The sequence below is a fragment of the Condylura cristata genome, unplaced genomic scaffold (genome assembly GCF_000260355.1).
Source record: "Condylura cristata isolate star-nosed mole 26May11 unplaced genomic scaffold, ConCri1.0 scaffold00021, whole genome shotgun sequence".
NCBI classification, from domain to species: Eukaryota; Metazoa; Chordata; class Mammalia; order Eulipotyphla; family Talpidae; genus Condylura; species Condylura cristata.
The window spans coordinates 28,550,585-28,574,691 of NW_004567122.1; the positions used below are offsets into that span (position 1 = coordinate 28,550,585).

A 24,107-nucleotide genomic window follows, 5' to 3' on the forward strand; every position below is an offset into this window, starting at 1 on the left:
TCAGTGCTGGGAGGGCCGGTATCATATTTTTAAGGAAAAAAGACAAGTCATTAATTCAGACACCTATTTTCTGTAAGCACTGTTTTAGGTGAGACTACAGTGAGCATCCAACATCGATTCATGGATTAAATGAGAGTGAGATGTTGCTTGATTTCTCAGATGAAATGGTTTTCCCCTTAAAAGTCTTAAAGCCCTATTTCAAAGTAGAAAGATGCTACATCATTAAGTGATCACCTACCACTGCGAAGAATTGTTAAGGAAATGTAGGGGAGAATTTGGAAGGGAAAGATAACTGAAGTTTACACTGTGATGTGGTTGGTTACAGAGTATTATACAAATCTTTTTTAAAGTCCACCCCCACCCCTTATTTAAGTGGAAGCTATTACTAGATTATCCTTTATCGCATTTCTCTTTTAAAAAAAAATTCCCTTCTGAAGTAGACTTTTCTGAAGCCATGGAGTTACAATCTAGTGACTTTTATTTGTAGACGTCTATGTCTAAAGCAATATACTGATGCAAAATAACTTAGAAAGGAAGGATAAGTAATATTAAACATTGAACAAATTTGAAAACTTCACATCTTTGCATGATGGATGGGGGAGGGAAGGAGGAATAATTATGTACGCACTCCCTCTTCTTTCAACTGCTTCTCTTTAATATTTTGCTTCTTTCTTTCTTGTTACATGCACTTACAAGTGAGAAAGTGCTAATCAAAACAACCCTGGAATCAAATGGTGTTGGGTAAATAGTGCGTGAGACCATAATTTTGTGAATACCTGCCGTGGTTTAGAGAAGCATAGCTAGTACTAGATTTGACCACAAGGGGGATGTGGTAGCTCTAGATAATTCAAAGCAGGAGCCTGAGAACCCGGTTGTATTATACTGGAGGGCCACAAATAAGGTGGTTTTGTTCAGTCTTTCTTGGTTGTAACCTTGAAAGGAAAAAAAAAAACAAAACAAAAAACAAAAAAACTACTCTTACTGGAACCATTACATGGGGTTTGGATGTTGTCACCGTGTCTGCCTAGGTTTTCATCAGGTACTCAGGTTTCCTCCCACGTTGTTGTAATATGTGTCTCAAGTTTTCCCTGTTGAGTGAGGGGGTGAGAGTAAGAGAGTTAGTATGGTGTGTGCACACGTGATGGAAGGAAGTCCTGTCCAGGGTTGGTTCCAGCTTTGCACCCTAGGCTGCTGAAGTCGACTCTAGCCACCTACCCTACTGTAATAAGTGGGCTGAAAAATGAATGAATACAAAGTACTGTTTAATATTAAAAGCCTTTTGGATCTTTATTTAAAAGTTTGGTGATGTTTTGTGACCAGGTATAAGCTAGGAATTTTACTTCTTCATGTCAATAAAGAGGTAACTAGTTGAAACTAGTTTACTATCTTGAGTACATGCTACAGTCCATTTCATTTTACTTAAAATCACAGTTACCAAAAATCTATCAAAGATGTTAAGTGAGGACTTAACTGTATTTACCAGTGTGAAGGACAGACTTCTGGAACTGCTTTGCAAATTTACATGGCCTGTAGTGTGAAGTCTTGAAGAAATGAGCCTGAGTCTAAAGAGAAATAGGGTGCAAATGAATAAGAATGGAAAAGTAGAGCCACCACCAGGTGGTATAATTCTCTATTGTACAGCACTGTCTGTATTTCATTTTTATTGTCATCTCAGTGTCACACTGAAAAGTCAAAAGAGCTGGCACGTAATTTGCATGTGAGTAAATGTTTACCGGACAGTCAATGACTGCCCAATACCTGTGCATACTGTATTTTAAAAATTGTATTGTAGGGCCCTCCCTGGTGTCACGATGGGTTAGAACACAGCACCATGGGGCTGTCACAGCCACTGCAGCATGGGTTTGATCCCCAGCCAGGATGGTGATCCGTGTGTTATGGCAGATCTCTCTTGACCAGCCCACTGCTCCCTCGGCAGTGTATTTCAGTTTGTCTGCCTGTTCTGCTCTCAACTCTGTCTCTGGTGAATCCTCTCAACCCCCACACCTCTAGCCTGTACCCCAGTTCTGTATGTATAAATGGATGAATCTAAAAAAAAAATTGTACTGTAGCTAATATGATTGTTATTTTGGCGTACTCAAGATAGTAAACTAGTTTCAATATTCATATATTTAACTTCCAGTCATTAATCAGAATTATTAATAATAGTTGTTGTTTGTTTAATAGCTAAGTGCTTTTTTTTTTGTTTTTTTTTTCTTGTTTTTAAAGATTTATTTTCTTATGCATACAGAACTGGGGTACAGGCCAGAGGTGCAGGGGCAGTAAGAGGATTCACCAGAAACAGAGTGGGGAGTGGAACAGGCATATTAACGAAGTACATTGCTGAGGGGAGCAGTGGGCGGGTCGGGAGAGGTCTGCAGTGCCATGTAGATCACCTCCTGGGCAGGTGCTGAAGTAGCTTTAGCTTCTTAGTGTTGTGCTTTAACCTGCTGCACCACCAGGGAGGGCCCTAGGTGCTTTCTTACACTACTTAATGGATGCTCACAAGAATGTAGTCAGGTAAATAATGTTATTTATAGTTCCATTTTGTGGATGTGGCAACTAAGTCTTAAGAATGGCTTGGTAAGTTACATGGGTCACATGCAATTGAGTGGTAAAGCTAGAGTTTGAAGCCAGATTGTCTGACTCTAAAACCTAACTAAGAGCCACTATGCTCTGTTGCCTCTTAGCCACTCTGGGTCTGATCTTTTACTTCCTTATATACAGGAGATGAGTTTATAATATTGGTCTTAGTATGTTACTGGCAGTAGTTATTTCAATCAGTGGAATAAAAATGTGCAAAATATTTTTTATATATTTTGGATTTCAAGGCAACTATAGGCATACCTTGGCAATATCATGGGTGTGGTTCCAGACCCCACAATTAAGCAAATATTGAAATTAAGCCAGACAAGTGAATGTACTTCTTGCCCAGTCATATAAAACCATATAAAAGTCATGCTTACATGATACCATGTCAAGCTTGCAATACCATCATATCTGAAAAAAAAACCCGTATATACTTTGGTTAAATGTGACACAGGGACACAAAGTGAACACATTCTATTGGCGAATGGTTTGATGTTGGGTTGTCAGAAGTCTTCAATTTGTAAAAAATGGCAGTACCTGCAAAGCACAATAAAATGATATATGTATCTACAAAGAAAGCTCAATCTGTAATATAACTCATAGGATCAAGTTTGTCTTTTTAAAGCAAAGTCTCTTTAGCCTGGTGACTCAGATGACGTTTTTTTGTTGTTGTTGTTAAAGATTTATTTATTTGTACATACAGAACTGGGGTACAGGCCAGAGGCTCAGGGGCGGTGAGAGGCTTCACCAGAGACAGAGTGGGGAGCAGAACAGGCAGATCAATGAAGTACACTGCTGAGGGGAGCAGCGGGCGGGTCAGGAGAGGTCTGCCACGCCATGTGGTCACCTCCGGGGCAGGCGGGGATCGAACTCATGAGGAAGTGGCTTTGGCTTCTTAGTGCAGTGCTTTAACCCGCTGCGCCACCAGGGAGGGCCTCAGATGACGTTTTATTCAGCTTTCCCGAGATGAATATCACGCTGTGGCATCTTCCATCTTCATGAAAGAACAATGTGGCATATTGCAGGAATTTGTCACTTTTGTCCTCCTTGGAATTTTTCATGTACCCAAAGCAGATTTCAGGAGACAGTTTCCATTTTCTCATTTTGGCATTAGCTACACTTTGTTGGAGAACATTTCATGGTGTTATTCCATGCAAGCCTGACCCAACAGAGCTGACCCCAATGAAACATTGAAAGTATTATGTCAGTTGATATCTCTAGACCCACGGATAGTAACAGTTAACAGGTTTCATTTTGTTTTGAATACTTGTAGCCCTCCAACCTGCTGATGGCAAAACAGAGAAACAGAGGATGACCCTGAAAGGAAAGGAAAGCAGCAAAAAAATCAAAATAAGGTGTCACTTTGATTTGATAGAACATTTGTATTTCGGTGATAATACTCCCTTATTGCACCACAGGGTAAAAATCAGTCAGTTACCCTCAATTTGTATTTTCGTTCACGTTTGCAAAACTGTATACAGTTGGTTAGGTCAAGGACCTGTGTGAGAGGTCTCTATTTGGGGAGGGTTTGGCCCTGATAAAGTCACAGATTTATTCTTCATCAAGATTCATTAAAAAGTTAGTTCAGGCCCTCCCTGGTGGCGCAGCGGGTTAAAGCACAGCACTGAGAATCTAAAGCCGCTTCCGCATGAGTTCAATTCCCGCCTGCCCCGGAGGTGACCACATGGCGTGGCAGACCTCTCCTGACCCGCCCGCTGCTCCCCTCAGCAGTGTACTTCCTCAATCTGCCTGTTCTGCTCCCCACTCTGTCTCTGGTGAGGTCTCTCACCGCCCCTGAGCCTCTGGCCTGTACCCCAGTTCTGTATGTACAAATAAAATAAAATCTTAAAAAAAAAAAAAAAAAGTTAGTTCATGGGCCCTCTCTAGTGGTGCAGCAGGTTAAAGCACAGCATTATGAAGCTCTCCACAGCCACTGTAGCACGAGTTTGATCCCCGGCCAGAGGGTGACCCACATGATGTGGCAACCTCTCTTGACCCACCCTCTGTTCCCCTCAGCAGTATATTTCAGTATATCTGCCTGTTCTGCTCCCTACTCTGTTTATGGTGAAATGTCTCAACCTCCTGCATCTCTTGCTTGTACCCCAGGTCTTGTATACATAAATAAATAAATCTTAAGAAAAAAGCTCTGTTCTTAAAGATCTAGGAGTCTTTTCTGAATTTTTTAATTTAAAGGACTAGAATTTTAATTTATTCTTTATGGGCATAGTATAGTGAAAGAAATCCTGACATTGTTGAGCCTGAACTTGGGTTTTAGAAATGTAGAAAGAACCTTAGATATCATTTAATTTTAAAGATTTATTTATTTATGCATACAGAACTGGGGTACAGGCCAGAGGTGCAAGGGTGATGAGAGGGTTCACCAGAGACAGAATGGGTAGCAGAACAGGCTGACTGATGAAATACACTGCTGGGGGGAGCAGTGGGTCAGGAGAGATCTGCTGCTCCATGTGGGTCACCTCTGGGATGGGGATGGAACTCATGCTGAAGTGGCTTGTAGCTTCTTAGTGCTGTGCTTTAACCAGCTGCACCACCAGGGAGGGCCCACCTTAGATATCTTTTGAAGTCTAACTTTTAGATATTAGATGAGGAACAGAGAGAATCAATGAGTGGGCCAAGGTCATACAATATTAACTTTTTACTCTTTCATTCTACTTTTACTTGGTATGCTTTCAAGAAATCACCTCCTTGATTACAGATTAAATAGTCAGTGAGCACAGGAGCTTTATCAAATGCTTATAGACAACTCTAACTGACATACCCTCTTTTTCCTATGTTGTCGACACTAATGAAGGTACAGGATTAGTGAATTTGTGTTGCCTTTTTTTTTCTTCACTTTTCCTGCATTGCATGCTCTCTTTATGGTTTCAAAGGTCCTCCCCAGCCATCAGGAGAAAGAGTGCCCAAATTCCCGTAGATGGTGAAAATTTAATTGAAGGCTACTTAGGGAAGTGCAAGTACCCATAGAGCTGGAATTCTGGTGTTTCCTCCTACTTGTCAGGTAGGATATAATAGCCAGTCATTATCAGTCTCCCCTAAGAAACAGGCTTCTGAGTTCTGTCTGCTGTCATGCTGTCATTACTATATCTTGACTTCTTTATATTTGCTTCTCTTATTCTCTCCTTACAGTAGTTCTCAAACTTCAGATGCATCAGAATTTCTGGGAGCATCTAATCATTCTATTACTAGAGATTCAGGTCATGTAGGTCTGAGCTGGGTCAAGGCATCTGCATGTTTAACAAATTCCACAGGGGGTTCTACCGGGGAATAAGGTAGAGATTAAGGACCACACCGTTCTTAGAAATATCCCAAACACATGGTTTCCCCTATTCTGCATACTTTTTCATTACACATTCCTGTTAGAAAAATAGTTGAGCAGGGCCTCCCTTGTGGCACAGGGGTTAAAGACAGCACTATCAAACTATCCCTAGCCACTGCAGCACAAGTTTGATCCTGGGCTGGCCAGCGAGTTGACCCACATGGCACAACAGGCCTCTTCTGTCACACTCGTTGCTCCCCTCAGCAGTAGATCTGCCTGTTCTGCTCCCACTCTGTCCCTGGTGAATCCTCTTACCCCTGCACCTCTGGCCTACACCCCAGTTCTTATATGCATAAAGAAATAAATCTTTAAAAATTTAATTGAGCAGACCCTTCCATTATAGATTTATGTCTTTATAAACTATATATGTTCTTATATGGTACATTTATTAATCACATAGAAAAATAGAAAATAAAAATGAAAAAGATAATAAAAAAAATTACTAGAATATTCCCTTCTTATTCCCAGTCTAGCCCTGGGACTGTCTGTACTACCTTTGCTGCTTCACTGTGTGACTTGAACAACACCATCCATGTGGAGTGCCTTTATTGAGCATAGTAAAGGCACAGTACATTGCCAGATTGTCTCAAGGGTTCAGTCGATAGCCCCAGTCTTTGGTATTGGTGCCAATTCCTTGTTTATTGAATTATCAATAACTAGATAAGGGAAGGGGCTGGGAAGGGGGAAGTAACATTATGTGTGTGTGTGTGTGTGTGGCATGATATGGCATAAGGCAGTTCATCTGGAAGGAACCCTGTGACCCCTTCTTCAAGGGAAAGAATCTGTGAGAGTGACAGCTGCTGTGGGTCTCTCAGGAACACCTATCTTTCAACATAGAATAATGATCTGTTTCCAAACCTGGCAAAATGTAAAGGTGACTGTACAGAGGCTGGGAATGGGGCCGCCATGTGTGTATGCTCTCTGCAGCTTTGCGTGACTCCCTAGAAAGAAGTGTCTTTGCTCTGGGCTATTCTATCAGAACGTGTATATTTGTGTCTGTGTATGTGGTGTTTGCTCACTTCGGTCTCATTCCATTTATACAATAGTACAACTCCCTTGACTAAACTTGGGAGGGTGCTTTCAGGAATAAAGTAGCCAACATAACATCCGCACCCAGAGCCCTGGAGAACAGCATCTGTGTTTGAGTGGTCCAGGGTCTATAGGTAGCTTAATGAAAAGTATAACTGAGTTCCTGAACCCTAAGATAGTTTTTCCATGTGTATCTGCCCTGTTCTTGGATATACTCCCAGTGGCTAAGTAGGCTTTAACTCAGTGATGCATAATTGTGATTCTTTGATATTGCTTCTTTGCCCATGGGCACCATTTTGTGAGCGGAGCTTTATTTCCATGAGGTAGAGCAACCATAGTCAGAGAAGCAAACGTGAGCTGAGATTAGGGCCAAAGTCAGAACAGGACAAATTCCCCACACATTTCAGAAACCAAGAACTTAATAATTAGTTGTTAAAGTTGGAAGTGGGGTCCCCACATTCCTTTTTTTCTAGTAGTTTTCCTACCCCTGCCTGAAGACTGTTTTTATTTTCATCTTTCTTCTGTCACCTTAGATATTTGAGTACTAGTGCTCTGTATTCTCAGAGATCAGAGAGGGAAGAATGCCATTTAGAGAGCTCTGCAGAGGAGAGGGGATGCTGCTTCTTGGACTCAGAGCAGTTAACAGCCCTGTGTATTGTATCTATTTCCTGAGCAGGGAAATTTGAAATTTTTTTTTAGAATTTCACTGCTTTTTATTTAGCTTTATCACGTTAAAAATTTCTAGGCTGTAAGCATCGTTTTTTTCCCCTGTCCCTTTACCTTTGTTCCAGTTACTTATGATTTCTGTGTTGTGCTTTTTACTCTTAGCATTATCTTATCTAAAGATAATAGCCTGTCATTCTAGTCCCACATACTTGCCATTTTTAAAAAAGATTTTTATTTATTTATGCATACAGAACTGGGATACAGGCCAGAGGCGCATGGGAGGTGAGAGGACTCAACATACACAGAGTTGGGAGCAGAACGCGCAGATTGACTGGAATACACTGCTGAGGGGAGCAGCAGGCAAGACAGGAGAGGTCTGCCACGCCATGTGGGTCAGCTCCCTGGCCAGGGATCAAACTCATGCTGCAGTGGCTCAAAGCAGCCTCATAGTGCTGTGATTAACCCATTGCACCACCAGGGAGGGCCCCATACTTGCCATTTTAAATGGCTATCTATATTTTATTATTCTTTTTATGGATTCGGATTCACAAGTTTATTCTGCTGAATTCTTCATGGCTTTCTTTTTTTTGTTGTTTTGAAAACAAGCTTCAGTTCAGCATTTGCTTTTCTTCACTTTGAGGGTACACACAGCAAGCCACTGGGCACACCAGACTACTGAAACCATCTTCTCTGAAGTGTCCATGTCTATCAGTCTGGCAGCATTGCTTGATGGGAAATCTCAGCAAGAGGTCTCAGATACCAAACTGGGGGAAAAATTAAACTGACAGAGTGCTCAATATTTCCAAAGAGTCACTTAGGTTCTGTCTATTACTATAGCTTTCAAAATGTAGACACAGTTCAGTGCTGTGATTAAAGTGACTTTTACTGTTAGCTGCTTGTTTCCTGTAAGACATAGTGGCCGGGGGGGGGGGGGCTTTGGGGGAGGGGTGCCTGGTAATATTTAACTAAAGCTATTTTTCTCCAAAGGGCCATTTATTCCTTTAGTTTTTCTCCAAAACTTCAACTTTAGCAGGAAGTAGCCATAAATTCTGCGACATAGCTGCCTCCTTTCTATCTTGGGAGTTATAGACTACACATATAAGACAATTCATGTACCTCTGCATAATGAACTGAATTTTATAAATCATAAATCTTCACCTAACATGCAAGTGATGTTGGTTGCCAGGTTTGGAAAACTGATGTAGTTGCCAAGTTCATGAATGTCGTAAATCATTCTTACTAAGGTAGCCCAAAACCATGCTGTGTTCTGAGGCAGACCGATTTCAAGAACACAAAAATGTGAGTCTCAATGATTGTTTTTTGAAATCAAATGCACTTTTTATTTTAAGAGTAAAACCAAATTACCTATCTTTTTTTTTAGTTGAAGGCAGTTTTCAAAGACCTGTCTTCACCCTTAAAGAATCAAGCAATATTTTTTCTTCCTTGATCTCTGAATTCTATCAGAAAGACATCACAACGTACATAACCTGTTCATTTGCATCTAGAGCTTTGATGTGCTGAAAATGAGATTCAGATGTTTCAGTAAATCTTGAGGTACATTATTAGAAAGTTTGGGGGTATTTGTCTCCTTGTACTGTATTTCACACAACAGGTAGACTAGCATAGTCCCCTCTCACACTGGAGAGGGGATAAGTGACCCTGAGACAGAGGCTTGAAGCTGTGTAGTACAAGTAGCACACTCCTATCAGTTCCCAGGCTTTCTCCAGCTCTCTGGAATATGGAGATGAACTGAAGTGTTTCTCTGAAAGTTGTTCACTTGCTAGATGGAGATTAATATTATTAAGGAAGGAAAACATGCTACTGTGTTTTTTGGTGAAAAGCCAGACAGTAAACTGAATTTTTGTCTGAAACCATTAGGTTTGCTAGGGATAGTAACCGTCTGTCTCCATTTGTAGGGTCTCCAGTACAGGGCCATGTACTAGGTGACTTGTGACTTCTTTCCTTTGTAATATACGTGACCAACTATCCCTCCTGGGTTCATCAGGTAGGTAGCCTGGCCCTGGTTAAAGATCGCAGGAGTCACGTCCAGGTAAAACATCATTTTCACTGAGTGCAGTCAAGTTTTCTTCTATGATGTGATAATCTCACTTAACACTGGCTCCCAACTCTGAGGCTTGGAAATAGGCTCAAACCTATCAATGAATTTGCAAAATCACTATGTGATTCTTGTGATTTTATTAATCTTGTAAAGAAAATACTGGGAGGTTTTTTCACCAACTTCTTTTCCACTTCCCTTCACCTTCCTTCTACACCACAAACTCAGTGTTTCCTTTATGTCTCCACACTTTGTGCTTACCTTTCCTGCTGTCTGGGAAGCTCTTCTCTTATCAGAGCTTGGAGCTCCAGATCATTCTGTAACACCACTTTAAATCTCACCTTCTTTGTCAAGCCTTCTTTGATTTTGTGAGGCAGTGCTTGTCATTTAGTCCTCTATTCAACTAGACCATTTATCTCCAGTTGTTATAGGAATCAGGAAGGATTTTAATTCTTTATCAGCATGCCCATCCTTCCCACTAGATTGTGAGCATCTCCAGGACCAGAACAGAGTCTTATTCATCTAGGTGTTGCTACCATGTCTGACACAAAGTGCAAATTCAATGATGAGATCCCATTTATTGCTATTATTATTGTAATTACCCTGTCTCCCTGAGTACTAACATGCAGCCTTGGGAAGAACACAGCTTTTTAAAGTTGTATTTCATCATAATTTATGGATGCTGAGACTAACTCATAAAGCGCTTACCTGTGTCTCCTATAGGGATGCCTAAGGGTACAGAGTGACAGAGTAAAGGAGAAACTTCCTGCATTCTCAGTGTGTCCTGGGATTTTCTATAGATTCTTGGCAGATCAACTCCTGGTCTTTATTCTTGTATAATATCTGCAGGATTTTTATGTCTTTGTCTTCTTATTGCAATCATTCTAACCTAAGTGTCATCCTTTTATACTTGGACTGTAGTGCTTACAGCAGATATGAGTCTTAGTTTATAAATTCATGTGTGGAGAAAATATCACATTTTATTTATATTGTTAAATAAAAGTAAATGCCATTTATGTGTTTCTATTCCATCTGGCTGGTGAGAAATTTAACCTTACTTATTCTCCTCTACAGGTTTGGATTGCAGTTCCAGGATCTTATATTTTGCTGTGGGGCTGGAAGGGACTTTGAGTTGTTGATTACTGCTGAGACACCTGCTGTCCCAACCTTTGCTTCTTCCCGTCAAGTCCCAGACTGTGGCTCTCTGCTTTTCATCCTTCACGCAGGACTCTGATGAGGCTGTGGCTCTTTCTGCCTTGGGTCCTTTGTCCAAGATACATCAGATGGTCAGTCTTCTTCAGTATTCTTTCCTTAAGTACTGCCAGTGAGTGAGGGTTGAGTCCCCCTGTTCCAGGTCCTACGAATTCATCTTCATTGGCAACTTAGGGAATATGTCTTGCTTATTTAGAGTGCCCCCTGCGTAAAAAAATAAGCAAGCTGACCACCAGGGTGTCTGTGTGGACAAAAACATAGAATCAGGACCCCTTCTGCCTCAGCCTTTGAGGCTCCACAGGCACTTCACCTTCCACCAGCCCCTTGAGACCCCATGCTGGGCCCTTTCTGGCCCCCATTTGTGTTAATCCAGTGAGAGGGAACTGGCAGAGAAGATTCCAGAATCATCCTGGTGGTTGTAGTTCATACCCTTCAAAATTCCTTCCAGTTCTTTAAACCTTTGATCTGTAATTTTACATGTTTATTCTTTTTTTTTTTTTTTTAAAAATTAATTAATTTGTGCATACAGAACTGGGGTACAGGCCAGAGGCTCAGGGGTGTCGAGAGGCTTCAACCAGAGACAGAGCGGGGAACAGAACAGGCAGATCGACAAAGTACACTGCTGAGGGTCAGGAGAGGTCTGCCACACCATGTGGTCACCTCCGGGGCAGGTGGGAATCGAACTCATGCGGGAGTGGCTTTAGATTCTCAGTGCTGTGCTTTAACCCGCTGAGCCACCAGGGAGGGCCTTTACATGTTTATTCTTAAACAGCATTTAAACTCCCTTTGCTTTGCCTGGTCCCTTCAACTTTCTAGCCGTGGCCGATAGCTACTTCAGTCACAGAGGTCTTTCAATTCTTTGTTTCTGCCTTTCCATTCTGCCCTTTCTTCTCCCTGAGTCCCTCTTCTCTCTGTCATCCATTTTTCTAACCCTTCAGGTCCCAACTTAAATGTTACTTGAGTAGGCAAGCTTCTCTGACTCCAGGCTAAATTAGAATCTTAACCTTCCTGCCAGCCATATATATTACCTTCTTTAGCACTTTGTGCATTTATGTTCATTAAACTACTTCTTAGTAAAAAAAATGTTTAGTGTTTATCTTCTCTGGTATTTTAAAAGCCTCACGCATGGGGAGACTGTCTGTTTTGTTCCAAATGTTATTCTGTGACCTAGCTCAATGCCTGACAACTGTAGAGGTTCAGTAAACATTCATTGACTGCCTGATTCTGCTTCCCATTTTAATCCTGCATTTATTCTGCTGTTCATTCATGCATTGGTTTACTGCTGCTTTTCTGCTATTTATATATTTATGCTTCTCTGCTTAATTTTAGCTGTCTCAAGTTGAACTTTCCTGGAGGGCAGAGAATCCATGTATATAATTTTCTTTGTATGCTGCTTTCTACGTGGGTGTATGTGTATGTATCTATCTCATTTTCTTTTATCCATCCCAGACTATAGGGAAAGAAGAGAGACCAAATTGAGAAGATGCTACCATGGAGGAGAGTGAAACTGTCTAGATGACTTCTGATTCCCTTCACTATCCCTGAAGATGGGCAGGGTGTAAGGAAGGGGTATTGAGCATATACTGCCGGGGGATAGAAGAAGAAGGGCCCTCCCTTGTGGCACAGTGGGTTTGAGCACATTACTATGAAGCTACTGCAGCCACTACAGTGCGGGTTCTATTCCTGGCCAGGGAGGTGACCCACATGATGTAGAAGACCTCTTCTGTCTCACCTACTGCTCCCCTCAGCAGTCTATTTCAGTAGATCTACCTGTTCTGCTCTCCGCTCTGTCTCTGGTAAGTCCTCTCACCCCCTACACCTCTGGCTTGTACCCTGTTCGGTATGCATAACTAGATCTTAAAAAAGAGAAAGAGAAAGAAGAGGACACTTTGGGAAGAAAGGGGAGAAGAGAGCAGAGCTTGAAGACATAGATCACAAGAACATCAGAATACCATTAAGACCAGAACTATTAGCTCTGAAAACAGCTTCTTTTGTTATGGTTTTGGTGGGGAGCTTATTACTTTTATATTAAAGGTATAAGAACTTTTACCATGTAATTAGAAAATGATGACATACAGGATTCATGAAATGCAATCATAAAGAGACATTTTGGTTTTAGCTCCCACTGTTTTTTTGGTTAGTGATAGTCCCTAACTCTGCTCTTATACAAATATTTTTCTTGTAGATATTAAGGAGGCTGATAGCCACTTTCTTAATGATTTTTAAAAGATTTATTTATATATGCATACAGAACTGAGGTACAGGCCAGAGGTGCAGTGTCAGCGAGAGGATTCACCAGAAAGAGTGGGGAGCAGAACAGGAAGATTTACTGAAATACACTGAAGGGAACAGCAGTGAGACAGGAGAGATCTGCTGTGCCATGTGGGTCACACCCCTGGCCAGGGATCGAACTTGCCCCGAAGCAGCTGCAGCCAGCTTCTTAGTGCTGCGCTTCAATCCATTGTGCCACCAGGGAGGTTGCCCAATAGTCGCTTTCTATCGTAAAACATCGTCTTGATTAGCTACTGAAGTGCAGTCCAGGTACTGTCAGTTTCTACATTTTTTTTTCAAGATTAAGCTATTTGTCCTCCTCTAACTGGGGCTTTTTTTAAGTGTGAAGAGAGGGTCTTTCCTTCCTGAAGTTTCTGACCCTTCCCTGATCAGGGAAAGGAAGTAAGTGGTGGCAGGAAATACTGTGCTTACCTCATGACATTGTAACTGGCTTTGTGCTCTCCAGGTATGGCTAAGATATACATGTGACTTTCTCCTGGGACACTTTTGTTGCTTCCTCAGAAATCTGCACTGCCCTCCACACACACTCGATGTGCTCGATGTGGTCAGGTCTTCTCTGTCAATTGCTTTCTCCCTCAATAGCCTCTACTAATCTAACAGTTGATTTCTGGTTTCTCTGTGTGAAAATGGTTCTTTGCTCACTCAAATTCTGGGATTGAGACTATGGCAGATCCCAACATTGCAAAGCAATTGCTAATTCACACAGGGCCCCTACAATTCTTCATCTGGAACAAAAAAATTGGTTAAGTCTGCTCCTCTAATTATAGGAAATCTCAAATAAGCTCTTTGAAGCCTTTCTCTTTAGGCTTGGAGTGAAATACAGACATGACTCTCTTTCTCGAGATGGGTACTCACAGCATACCAGTACTTCTTACCAAATCCTTTTTGAAACTTTCTCCTAATACCCAACAGCTTTTTATTTATCCCTTGATATGACTGAAGATTTTATATTGATTCCATAAATTTTTCAAATATTTTCTATGAAAATTTGCTTCTTTCCTGGCACTTCCATTGGGTCTGATGTGGCCATTACAGAGTAGAGTCTCTGTTGAAACATCCAAATAACACTGTAGTCACTGCAGTCAAAAAGGGATCTCAGGAAGGAGTGGGAATAGGCAAGGAGGAAAAAAGGATCTCAGGAGCTACGAAATTAATTTTTAAAAAAGATTTATTTATTTATGCATACAAAACTAGGGTACATACCAGACATGCAGGGGGCAGTGAGAGGATTCACCAGAGATAGAGTGGGGAGCAGAACAGGCAGATCAAGTGAAACACACTGCTGAGGGGAGCAGCCGGCAGGTCAGGAGGGGTCTGCCATCCGTGTGGGTCTCCTCCCTGGTGGGGGATCGAACTTATGGGAAAGTGACTGCAACTGCTGATAGCCTTGCAGTGCTGCACTTTAACCCACTGTGCCACCAGGGAGAGCTGAATAAATTAATTTTTGAATAAGGGTAGTTAGTATCTTTTTCTCCTCCCCTTTTAAGGCAGCTTAATTATCTTTATCTATAAAATGTGCCTCTGTCCTTCCCTTGACTCAGTAAGAGGAAGAAGAAATTATGAGCATAAAGATGATTCTTGATGGACCATATGCCCTGGGGACTAGTTAAATAATCTGCAGGGGGAGCATTTTTCCTAAAGAAGGCAAGTCGGCACGTAGGGCTTGATGGAAAGAAGGATTTACCTAATTCATCAGAGTTTTTCTTATCCCCATCCTAGCTCCTCCTACCCCCATCTTGGTTTGGAGTTTTTTATTATGTACAGGTCACTACTTTAGCTCCAAAGCAGTGCTTGCCCAGAGCAGACTCAGAGCCTGTCAGAGAGATCAATAATCCTTGGCTCTGTGTTTTTAGCTGTATTTATGTCTGTGTCTTGGTTTAAGTTGGGAGGGGTAGATGTCATCAGTTTTGACAAAATGGCTGAATATCTTTACTCTATCATGATGAAAAGATGTTCTGTTCTCCAGCTCAGAGCTAGAGCCTGCCTTGCAGGAAAATTCACAGGCTGCAACCCAGAGCTGCTGTCAAGCCAGCAGATGGAGTAGCAGTCCTTCTCTGTGTGCCTCTGGGCCTGCCTGGACTGGTGTGCTTGGTGATATGGGGCCCAGCTCTGTGCCAGAGGGGACAGGGAAATGAATACAAATAGTTGCACCCCATTGCCATAACTGTTGTCTTGTCTGCAGAGGAATTTTGGTAAAATATGTTCGTAGGGAAGCTGTTGTTTTGTGGTTTTCTCTGGCATTACTGCAGAAGTAGTTGTAAGTAGTGAGTGCTTATATAACATGAGATAACTGTACAGTCGGAGAAGGAAAGATACAGAGATCACTGTCAAGTCCTGGGTACCATTTCCTCACCCAAAATAACCTTGAGGAGGATGCAGGAATGTAACCAGTGGCTGTTGGTGGGAAAGCACAGCTTTAAGAGGAGAGCTTGGACAATGGAGCTGAAAGACCACCTGCCTAAACTCAGTTTTCTCTGAATTGCAGCCACTGGTGTCCCTCTTACTAAAATCTGTAGATTGCTAAAATTACTTTGGAACCAGCAGTAGAAGTTAAGCTTCCCTGAGATTACTTCTTTCTATTTTCTGTCAACCTCTCATATCTGTGTGTGTAGCTGCTCTTAATAAATAATGGAAACATGAATGGTGCTCTCATTAAAACTCCTGTCTGCTCCTCTCTGCCCTCCAGGACCCCTTCTATGAAATGAACAGTCTCACCCCCTTGCACATGAATGGGAAATAAATGGACTCCTACTCTCTGAGGCCAGGGCCTATGACTTCATCTATCAAAATAACCCAAATTCAGAAGTAGGGGTAGCTTATAATACAAGGCCTAATCCCTGAAGATTGCCATGGAAGCCAGAGGGAAGGCGGCCTCCTGAATGTTCCTGTGTCCAATCCTGAAGTGAGGGGAGTTTGGGTGCTTGGTTTCTTAGTGTCAGAGTGGGCGGCAGACACAGACTGCTCTTCATTGGGAATCCAGAGGTGTCTGGCAAGTCTCTTGGCCACAGGCCTCCCTGGAGCCTAAGATCTCTTTGAAGAGAAGAAAAGGTTCTAGGAACAAGGAGGCTGCTGCTCTCAGTGAAAAAAGAAAAAAAAAAAAAAAAGTCGGAAGGAAAGAAAATGAGACTGAAGAGAACTGTCTGTAGCCGAAGAGAATGTTAATGACTCTACTCCTGAGCATCAAAGCCTAGCTGGGGAGGATCATACATAGGTGCCTCTGCTGTCACCCACAGAGGGCTCACCAAAAACTGAGATCTGAATTTCCCAGGTCAAGAAGCAGCGCTTGCTGAGACTAAGAATGTGAAGCTGTTGGGAGATCCCAGACCTGCTGAGCTATTCAAGATTTTACGTGTCTCTTCTGCATCAGTCAACAAATAGGATGCGAAAGCAACTTCTGTGCAAGGGAAATGACATTCATTGAATAAATATGGCAGATAGTTGTCTCCTTTCCCTGTCTGTGCAAAATTCCCACGAAATTTATATCTTAAAGTCCTGACCCCCAATGTAATATTATTTGGATAAGGGTCTTTGCGAAGAAATTAGGCTTAGATGAGGTCATCAGGGTGGGACCCATAATAAAGAATTAATACCTTTATAGAAGACACGAGGGGGGCTCCTGTTTCCTTTTTTTTTTTTTTTTGATTTATTTTTATTTATTCATGCATAGAGGAACTGGGAAGTAGGCCAAAGGTGTGGGGGTGGACTGGGTGAGAGGATTCACCAGAGACAAAGTGGGGAGCAGAAAAGGCAGATCTATTGAAATACACTGCTGAGGGGAGCAGCAGGTGAGACTGGAGAGGTCTGCTGTGCCGTGTGGGTCAGCTCGTTGGCGGGAGATTAAATTCTTGCCTCAGTGGCTGGTGACAGCTTGATAGTGCTGAAACTTAACCGTTTGTCCACCAGGGAGACCGGAATTTCCTGTTTCTTTTCACACCCACCCCCATGTCCCAGTCGCATGTGAACACACAGCAAGACAATCATCTGAAAGCTGGGAAGAAAGTGCTCACCAGATGTCAAGCACACTGGCACCCTGACTTCAGATTTCCAGCCCCCCTTTATTGTAAAAAAATAAAAGTATATATCTAGCCTGTGCTATTTCATGTGGTAGCCAGAGCTGACAGAGCAACTCTGGTGAATGTTGTAGGTACCTTATACAGATGCCCTTTATTATATCAGTATCTATTTACCCAGCTGATGTTTGGGGGTTCCAGAGGCTCTCAAAAGTCCCCTGCTCCTGGTCAATGGAAGATTTCTTCTGTATCTCCCCTTTATCTTTCAGTTAAGGGGGTACAAAGATAAACTTCTTTACTTCAAGGAAGGATCTATTCTTTGGTCTATTCATGCTCCTGAGTTCCCTTAGGGGATCAGGATGAGGCTGGACACAAAGCTGCAACCACATCCTTCCTTCTGACTGTTCCCTGCTTCCTTTATTCTCTTTCTCCTAAGGGCACAACTCAATAAATCATGTCACCTACATTCTCTCTCAAGCTCTACTTCTATGGAATCCAGTCCAAGGGCACTTCTCCCAGGTTGTCAAGCATTAAGCAACTGAAATGACTGTACTTTATGAGTAGATTGATGATGATTAACATCCAATAATGATGAAAATTAGGAATATTAGTCCTTATTCCTATGTCCCAAAAGTATAGAAGAATAAAGGTCTGCTAAGAAAAAAATAAAGATGTGTTCTTCTAACAATAGATGTCTTCTTCAAGCATCTGGCAGACAATTGAGTTTTCCTTGCCAACAAGGGGTTAAATAGCCTTGTTAGTATAGAGCCACAGACTGAGGTTCCATGTGCTTAACTGACTGGAAGCATCTTGACTGCAAAAACTCTTGAGCCATGACTAGACAGCAGTCAGTTGGACAGGTCTCTGCTCTAATGGGGAGCTAGCCAGACTCCACATTTCCCTGGAGAGTTTCCAGAGTTCTGTGAAAGGAGAATCCTAGCACTGGCCCAAAGAACTCCATAGTTTGATGAGTGGGCTTCAAGTACTGAGGTCTTCTCACCCCGCTGTTATGTTTGTTCTGCCTGTTGGTCGGATGCTATTTTGTTCTTGGGAGATTTCTTTTTCTCCCTTTTGTAATAGTTCCCTTTGGTTTTCCTCCCTCTTCCTTTTCCTCCTCTTTACTTTCCCTACTTTTGTCTCTAAATCAGGCTTCATCATTACACATTTGGATCTGTGAAATTTGGCAATGACAAGTGAAGTCCTTACTGTTTCTGATAATCTCTTAAAGCCTAGTTTTCTTTTTTAAATATTTATTTATTTATGCATACAGAACTGGGGTACAGGTCAGAGGTGAAGGGGTGGTGAGAGACTTCACCAGAGGTAGAGTGGGGAGCAGAACAGGCAGATCGATGAAGTACACTACTGACGGGAGCAGTGGGTGAGACAGGAGAGGTCTGTGACACCATGCGTGGGTCACCTCAAGGCTGGGGATGGAACTTGAACTGAAGCAGCTGCTAGCTTGCAGTGCTGCGCTTTAATCCGTTGTGCTACCAGGGAGAGCTTAAAGCTTAGTTTTCTTCCCCTGTCAGTGGAGTTTGGGAAAGGATGGCATAGATGAAAGGCGAGAACTCTATCCTGACATGCCAATACTGATATACCTTGGCCGTTCAATTTTGATAGTGACCTGAGAAAAATGTTTGAGAAAGCAAAGTACATTCTTAGCAAGATTCCCCCAAAGGCACAGGACTATAACTCTTTAGCAAGGACTTTCTAGAGTCATTATTGGGCTGTCGGAAAACTCAGGATGCATTTTTGCTTGAAAAACAGAAAATTATGTCATGACTTTTCCGACAACCCAAGTGAATGAGAGTGGCTCCTGACCCTTGCTTTCAAGAAATTTGGTATCTCTGTTTAGTGCTAGAGGTGAAAAGGGAACTTAAATAACTCTTTCCAATTTCTATAACTTTCCTTCCAACACATTTGATGGGAGGGAATAAAATAGAGGTAGTATAAGGATTTTTATCTCAGACAACTGAAAGAAAGCAATAACATCTCCAGCAAAGGATAGATTTGTTTCAGGAAGGCTAAATCCATGACTTCAGTAGATGCACCCACCAAGGTGGAGACTATTTCTATCACTTATTTTGTCTGCTGCTATATTGCTACATTCTTAGATGGGCTTTCCATACATGGCAGACAAATGACCACCAGCAGCACTAAACATGTGCTCCCCAGAGAACTTACCATTTCAGAGGGAGAGAGCATATGTCTTTTCCCATAGCTACTGTAAAAGACAAGCGAAAACTGTGACTTGGCATGGTTTGAATTGTATGTCTCTGGACCAATTGTTGTGCCCAAGTATGTTGTGTGATTGGATGAGCTTGTCCTTAACCCTGAAGTTAGGGGGAGGATCTTGCCCATCCATCAGCATGTGGCCTGTCAGACTTGGAATAAAGAGGGAATGGCAAAGAGAAATATCCTCTAAGGAAGTAACACATGAGAAGGAACACGTGTCCATTACCACATTGTCTATTCTCTGAATGTGGAGTACAATGAGTTCATGCAAATTAATTTGCTTAAGAAACTCAAATTAAAGTTCACAAGTCAGTTATGAAAGACATTATTGATAGACTCAGGTGTGAAGGAGAGTTTAGTTTAAGAAATTGATCAAATCAAGGGGCCTCCCTGGTGGCTAGGAGTTGAGTCTTAGCCCTAGCCCTATCACTGTGGTGGCCTGAGTTTGATTCCTGGTCGGGAGCTGACCCACGTGGTGCAGAGGACCTTTCCTATCTCCCTTGCTGCTCTCCTCAGCAGTATATTTTAGCGACCTGCTTGTTCCGCTCCCCACTCTATCTCTGGTGGATCCTCTCATCCTCCTGATCTCTGGCATGCACCCCAGTTCTTTTATGATTAAATTTTTAAAAAAAATCTTTAAAAATATTTGTAGAATGCTTTTTTCCAAGAATTACAAGCAAATAGAAAGCTGGGAGAACCAAGAGCTGAAGACTGACAGCTATGCTTAGTCAGAGTTTTACCCTTTGACCAAGCTATGCTCCCACAATTTGCCAGATTACATACAACGGATATGCTGGGCTTTTCTCATATTATAATTAAAGTTGTTATTTAGTTGTCTCTCCTTTAGTCAGTGTGTAAAGTATCTGACTTGCTAATAATTTGTGATGAAGAACAGGGTGGATACCTAATAGCCATGACAGACTGAATGCTTGTTTCAGGGCCAAAGTCTTGAGAAACAGGCAGTGTTTCTCTTGAGGGCTGCTATTAGACTTTGTGACATTATAGTAAATTGTCATAATTATGGACAAATGTCAGAGAAAGATTCCAAAATTGGGTTTTTAAGTGACATTTTCTGGGACACTGGCAGGCTTTGAGAGATGTGTACTGATTTACATTTATCAGTGTCTCCCCTTCCATCCCTACCATCTTTCCACATGCTACTTTTGTGGTTGGTAGGTAGGTAAGTATCAGTGTGTGCTCCAGGGAATCATGTGGTCTCTCAGACTAAGAATTGGCTTTCAATGACCTGGTTTAGGCACAATGTGGCAATGAGAAGATAAAAACCTGAGATATGTGATGGGGCTGTAGTTTGGAATAAATGGGTTCAGGCCCTCTGCCCAGTCAGCCTAATACTATGACTGTTGCTGCATTTAATAGATGACTATTAACATCTCCTTGGATGGAGGAAACAGCAAGGGGGAGGGGGAGAGGAAGGGGCAGAGGGAGTTAGGAAAAGAATGATAGAGTTGAATATGTGTGTGTGTGTTGTGGGAAACTGCAAAAGTTTAGCTATTTCCTCATGTCCTCCCGGAGCCATTACTTAGTTATAAATCTTCTATGTGGCCTTTTGGTTCTATGGGGTATTTTGTGTTGTTCTCTTAGTCTGTGAGTTAGGTGCTCAGACTTTGATAACTGAGGTGGGGCTGGGAAGGGTAGCATTTGGCGAGGTTAGAATGGGGGTCAACTGTCTGCACTGTCATCTCCTCAGGATGGGAAGGGGATGAGAAGGAACATATCCTTTCCCCCTGTAACAAAGCAATTGTGGGTATTGGAATATAGAATATAAAAACATAGGGAATTTAAGGGTGGCCTCTGAGAGATTATGTGATAATGCTGGTGGGTGCAGAGAGGGGAAGTTAGAAGACAGTTGAAGTAAGTCCCAGCATTCAAAAATTAGTTCTGAATGAAAAGAAGCTGGTTGATGCAAGACCAGAGTAGAGGGTACTAGTGAACATTTTTTTTTTAAAGATTTATTTATTTATTCATACAGAACTGGGTACAGGCCAGAGATGCGGAGGGTGAGAGGATTCACCAGAGACAGAGTGGGGAGCAGAACAGGCAGATCAACAAAGTACACTGCTGAGGGGAGCAGCGGGTGGGTCAGGAGACGTCTTCTACGCCATGTGGATCTCCTCCGGGGCAGGTGGGAATTGAACTCATGCGGAAGTGGCTTAAGCTTCTTCGTGCTGTGCTTTAACCCACTGCGCCACCAGGGAGGGCCACTAGTTAACATGTTTTAACCCATGTAACTGTGTGACCTTGAGCTATTACTTGAGTTCTTTAAACTTTAGTTTTTAATCTCTAAAATGGGGATAGTTCCTTCCTTGAGGTCTGTTATCAAAAGGAAGCAAGGTAATGTGCATAAAAGCTCTTTGGAAAAATGCGTCTAGGTGGAAAGAATTATTTTCCTGTTCCTTCATTCTGTCTTCCAGATACAGAGAATTCTCCCTGGAATGTATTAAAGCTATATGAATCAAAGTAGGCATCTGGAAAAGTATGTGTGTGGTAGGGCAAGGAGAGATGAAGAGAGAATAAAAGATGCAGTGAAACGATATCCCCTGTAGTCATGGTAGATGTTGACATGAGTTTCTTAGTCATACAGTAACAGCCTGCAAACCTATTGACTTGGCTCCTATGGCATAATAAGAAGTACATACTTGATCGCTGTCTCTATTTTCTGACAGCTCCTAAAACCAAGGTGGTTTCCTAAGTGATGGAGGTGACAGCACTGTCTTACATTTCTGACACAGGGTTTTGAAATCCCTTTGAATTTCTGGGGTGGCAGGAACCTATTTTGTCTAGTAAGGAGATCCTTGGTGAGATTCTAGATAGCTCTAGAAAACCTAGGTCTTGATTAGACCTAGAAATTTCAATCACATTCCCCTTGACCTCTGCGGAGGAGAGAGGTGCTAGAGCTTGAGTAAATAATTATCATGCCTATGTGATGAAACTTCCATAAAAGCCGCTAAATGACAAAATTCAGAAAGCTGCCATGTTGGTGACTGCATCCATGTGCCAGGGGGGTGATATACCCCAAGCCACAGAGATAGCATCTTTATTTGGGATCCTTCGGGACCTCACCCTATATCAGATGACCAGCTCTCATCTGGCTGTTTGTTTGTAACCTTTTAAATAAACCTTAAAATAAAGGTAAAAAAAAAAGTGCTTTTCTTAGGCTTGTGAGATGTTTTGGCAACCTGAGAGAGGTCAGGGAGATCCCCAATGTGTATCCTGTCTACCACATACATAGGGGACCAGGGACTGGTGATTAGCTCTTAAGCATTGTTGGACTGAACCCTTAACCTGTGAAATCTAAAAAAACCTCTGGTAGGTAGAGTCATCAGAGTTGCATTAAATTGCATTTGATAGCCAGCTAGTGTCCAGAGAGTTAGAGAACTGGTTATTGGTTATGTATATTGAAAATACCTACGTTTGGTATCAGAAGTATTTTGTGGGTAATACCCTAGCCAGGAAGTCAGACTTGAGGATACTTGAGAACTTGGCTATTTTGGTCCTGTGTTCCATTCCTGATCCTCCCTCTGCCTCCCCCCAAAATCTACCTCCTCGTCTTTTCATACCAGACCTCACCAGGTTGCCTCCAGCCAGAATCATGTTGGGATGTGGGCGTAATTAAAAAAAAAAAAAAAAAAGACCCAGGCCCTCCCTGGTGGTGCATCAGTTTGGAGTGCTGCACTGGGAATTCAAGACAAACTGTGGCTACCTCAGTGCGAGTTCAACTCCCGCCCTGGAGGTGATCTGTATGGCGCAACAGACCTATCCTGTCTCATCTGTTGCTCCTCTCAGCAGTGTACTTTGTCGATCTGCCTGTTCTGCTGCCCACTCTGTTTCTGGTGAATCGTCTTGCTGCCCCTGCACCTCTGGCCTGTATGCCATTTCTAGATGCATAAATAAATAAAATCTTTTAAAAAATTTTAAGACTCAAGTTGGGGGGAGGGGTTTGGACTGTCATCATAAAATATCTGGCTACTTAAGATAAAAGACCAGCTCACATTTATTGTGGGGTGACTAGGCACCAAGCACAGTACAAGTGCTCTCCATAGCTTATCTCACTTGCATAATCCTCCAAGCAAGCCCACCAAAGTCAGTTGTACAGTTCTCCCACTGTATAGATCAGGAAACTGCAGCATGAAGAGGCTGGATGACTATTTTGTGGCAGACCTGGGATTTGAATCTGGCTTCAGGCCAGAGCTTGTAAGCATCTCAGGACTGCTTCTGAGGCAGGGCTGTCGGCAAAGCATCTCCTCTGACAGAGGCAGTGGGTGTATAGGCAGCATGTTCCACATCTGTAGTCCAGACGTGGACTGCAGGAGGTAAGGCAAACAAATTTGATTCCAGAGTTTTCAGCTGTTTTGAGAGTTCTTAGGATCTGTAAATGGGTGTTGCTTGAAAAAGGCTCCTTTGCCATTTAAGGTTGATAAACACTGTGGGGGTATATAGCCCCCTCCCCCCTTGAAGTCCTAAAGAAATGGCTTCTGAGCGAATTCTCCCTGGAATGTATTAAAGCTATATGAATCAAAGTAGGCATCTGGAAAAGTATGTGTGTGGTAGGGCAAGGAGAGATGAAGAGAGGTATCTCTGTTTAGTGCTAGAGGTGAAAAGGGAACTTAAATAACTCTTTCCAATTTCTATAACTTTCCTTCCAACACATTTGATGGGAGGGAAT

At 42.3% G+C, this 24,107-nt stretch overlaps 1 protein-coding gene across 1 annotated transcript in view; it reads left to right on the forward strand.

The window, feature by feature from the left end:
- CTNNA1 (catenin (cadherin-associated protein), alpha 1, 102kDa) overlaps positions 1-24,107 on the forward strand; it is a 305,980-nt gene that overhangs the window by 699 nt on the left and 281,174 nt on the right. The gene's annotated exons all lie outside the window — the stretch shown is intronic.